General features: G+C 39.1%; 1 long non-coding RNA gene across 1 annotated transcript; it reads left to right on the forward strand.

The window, feature by feature from the left end:
- Nucleotides 1–290: 290 nt before the first annotated feature.
- Nucleotides 291–3,335, forward strand: LOC138980254 (uncharacterized). The gene is made up of 2 exons (XR_011460277.1): nt 291–895; nt 1,458–3,335. It is a non-coding gene; the product is annotated as an uncharacterized lncRNA (long non-coding RNA).
- Nucleotides 3,336–3,645: the final 310 nt, after the last annotated feature.

The raw sequence follows: 3,645 nt of genomic DNA on the forward strand, positions 1-3,645 counted from the left end.
GCGTAGCAGACGAAAGAAAAGCCCGAAGTTTCCCGAACCGTTTCAACGAACTGACGTCACTGCCGGAAACTGCCATAAACGGCTTCGCGCGGTTTTTCCAACGCAGACGACGATACGAAATATTCCAAATAAGGGAGAAGCCTACTACGACTTGAAGATTAACCAATCAGAAAACCGGCATGCTTTTGTATGAATGGCATTCCTACCCACAATGCAACAGTTTCGTTCCGACAATGCAATGCGGTTTCCTCTTGTGGATGATGTCAACAAACACAACAAAGCGAAAGTTGAACATCGAGTGAGCGTAGAAAAAGTTGTTTGCCATCGCTATTTTTGTGTTCTGATAGTGAATTTTGTATCAGACTGACTGTAAAATGCCAAGAGCAAAGGGAGGGAAGAGGAGACTGCAAGCGGTAAAAGCAGCAGCGGTCAAAAAGACGAAGCAAGTCGAGCGATAGGGGACTGTCGAAATGCAGCGACCCGCAGTCGAAGTGTGCGTTTCGAAGAAAACATGAGGCTATGAATGCTGACGAAGATCTTGCCGACGAACGCATGTGTTACAGCTTACTCGACTACCGACTGATCTTACATGTCCCGTATGCAAGGAGACTGGTCTCTCGATAACTGTGAGTGAAGGAGAAAACGCTGGCTTCGCCTCTCAGCTGCTACTGACGTGCGATGGTTGTGGCGATTATGAGAAAAAGATGTCAATTGTCATCACCTCGAATGCAGGACAGTGATAGCAAAAACATTGCTTTTGAAGTAAATCCAATGATGGTACTGTTCAGTCACGAGGTGGGAGGGAGCTACGCTGTTCTAGAGACTTTCAGTGCAGTGGTGGGAATACCAGCCATGCATCTGAAAACCTACCAGCGACATGACAAGAAAGTGACAGGTTGGTGTCTTGCTGTACTCTCTTTATCCAACTTACTTGCTCACTGTGGAAAATAATTTTTTGTAAAAGATGAAAAAATATCCACTGGTTGAGAGTTTATTTACTTCATTGTTTATTTCATGTAAGAACTAAGCTATGTAAACAAACTTGTACAGAGAAAAGTAGAAGTATCTTTATAATAAAAAGACCAAACAATACTGTAATGTAAAGATCTCAGTTTCTGTTCTGTCGTCTGTCTTCTTCTTTGTTCTGTGTTTTGTGCCTGAGGAAAACTCTAGAATGGTCGAAAGTTTGTTACATTTGTCAAACATGTGAGTAAAGTATTTTGGGGTATTTTTATTTTTCGCTCTCTCACGCGCAGTCACCATTGTTCTGCTATCTTTGTTATGTAACCAGTATTAGTATTAATACTTGTAGTAGTAGTAGAATTTCTCTCTAAGTTATAAAAGTGTGTAAACCCTACTTAGGTTTGAAATGAAGAGTAATTGTTGTGCCCCCGCTTTTAGTTTGAACCTGTCGATATATGTACATGTATTTATGGGATGTATTTATGTGTTTCTAGCTGCTGAAGTGGAAGCTGGGTCCGCCATGCTGACGCTGCTTCTGCTGTCAATGCCCGTTGGCGCCAAAAAGGAGTATGCGGGACAGCGTCGTCTGAATGTTCGGGCTGAGGAAGCACGAGATGGCAATGTGTATGGAGGGGGAGAACATTGAACATTACACTACATCAGGATGACCAGGGACAACAGTGATCAGGATGTTGTGTGTGTTCAGTGACTGGAAGAAAGGACATTTTTTCTTCATAAATCACATCAGTGTCTTTTGGTGACTGTATTTCGTACAGGAGTTGTTCTACAAAGCTGTGTACCAGGAGAGGGTCATGACTTTAGAGTTAGATTTAGGAATGTTTCTCTTGCTTCTCGAATGATATAATTATAAGGATATCAACACACTGCAAATTGACCAAAGAGATAATGATAATAAAATCAAGAAGATTGTTAGGTTGGTTAGTGTTTTGTATAAAAGCAAACACAGAAAATGACGTCAAAAATTGCGGGTTTTTTGTGACATGCTTAGCCTACATCTTGTTTTTAGGTATCCGTGTGGCTGCTAATGAAATGCAACCATGAACCCCCCGCCCCCCGATATACATCTTCGTTGTGTTTTGTGCTAATGTTACATATATGCACTTAGCTGTTTTCCCCTACTCATGTTTACAGTGTGCATTTGGAATGTTAAATAACGATTTCCTACATAACATTTGGTTTAAAATTTGGGTTGTTTAATAATTTCTACGTAACATTTGGTTTATAAAACCAACCGTGAACTACGTGAACACGAATATATGCGACTCGGTATTTTATCAGGCACTACTGATGTGTAGTGAATGCGTAAGAATGTGCGCCTTGTCAATTCGATTCGATTTGAATGTGATTTTGCCTTTCGCGGGTCGCCACTAAGCTTCGTTTATATTTTTTCTTGTTACGCTGGATTGTTAAAAATTACATTTGTCACTTAGCAGCGCATGAAACTTGGTGTTTCTTTTGCATGTAATGTTCTTCAACATCGCTGAAAGGTTTTTCCATGAAAACAATTCTGTCAACTTTTTGAACGCAGCAGGCGTGGAGCGTTTTATGAGTCGTTACCAATGAGGGACGAATGTTACGTAGGCAACCTTTCGCGACTCTTCGCTCTAAAAGTGAATATTTTTCCAAACGTTCGACATTTTATTGTTTTATTTTGTGATATACGTGCTCAGTGTCTCTTTTTCAAGTCTTGGGCTATTCTTTGTAGCCTAGTCCTGTTCCAGTTGTAAGAGTTAAGGTAAAAAAAAACTGTTGAGTTTTCATCAAGATTTGAACACACTCGATCGACTAGTTTTTTTCTTTCGGAAAACGATTAATCGAAGAAAATCAGAATGGGAAGCAAATAAAGCTTGTTACTATTATACTATGGCTTTTTGTTATCTGTCTCGTGTGTTTGGACAACATGTAAGGTAAAACATGTGTGATGTTACACACCTTTCCGACCACCCCTCGTACCCAAAAAAAGCATAAACGTATCTTTTGTTTAGCATGGCACCGTGGCATATGTCTATATCTGTCACATAAACCATAAAAACAAGCTATTCATACACTTTCAATTTTCACGATGTATGTCACACTTTTGGTACACAGCTTTATGGAATGACCCACAGGTATACATCATATTTGAAGCAGCAGGACACGTTACAGTAGGATGGGATTACTGATGTGCTGTGGGTGAACTGTTAGGTCCATACCAATCACTCTCCAGTAGTATCTAGCCTAATGGAGACACAAATCTGAAATAAGAAACTGTTCTTTACTTCTTTGCCTGTTTTCTCTGTTATGCGTTTTGTATTGTTGTGACACACTCAAAACCCTAAGGGTTTGCAAGGAATAAAGCTAGAGCCTTGAAAGTCTGCAGTGTGTTTTTTAACATAATTCCCCTCATATTTACGTTTGGATGTGCAATTATGACTAATACTTTTTGTTTTCTGTCAATCTAAAAAAAAAACAATGAAAAATAAAGGTTTCTTTTTTTTTTAAATACTTTGGTACAAGATAACAACGAGTCAAAACGTAAATATATAGATATATAGTTTACTAACAAAATGCAAAAAACAGAATTGATTTATCTGAAACCGTTTTTGAGTTATAAGATTTTTTGTTTTTTGTTCTGTGGCCATCTTGAATCGTTTCCATGGTTACCAAGACCGTTAAACGTGT

The sequence above is a fragment of the Littorina saxatilis genome, linkage group LG11 (assembly GCF_037325665.1).
Source record: "Littorina saxatilis isolate snail1 linkage group LG11, US_GU_Lsax_2.0, whole genome shotgun sequence".
NCBI classification, from domain to species: Eukaryota; Metazoa; Mollusca; class Gastropoda; order Littorinimorpha; family Littorinidae; genus Littorina; species Littorina saxatilis.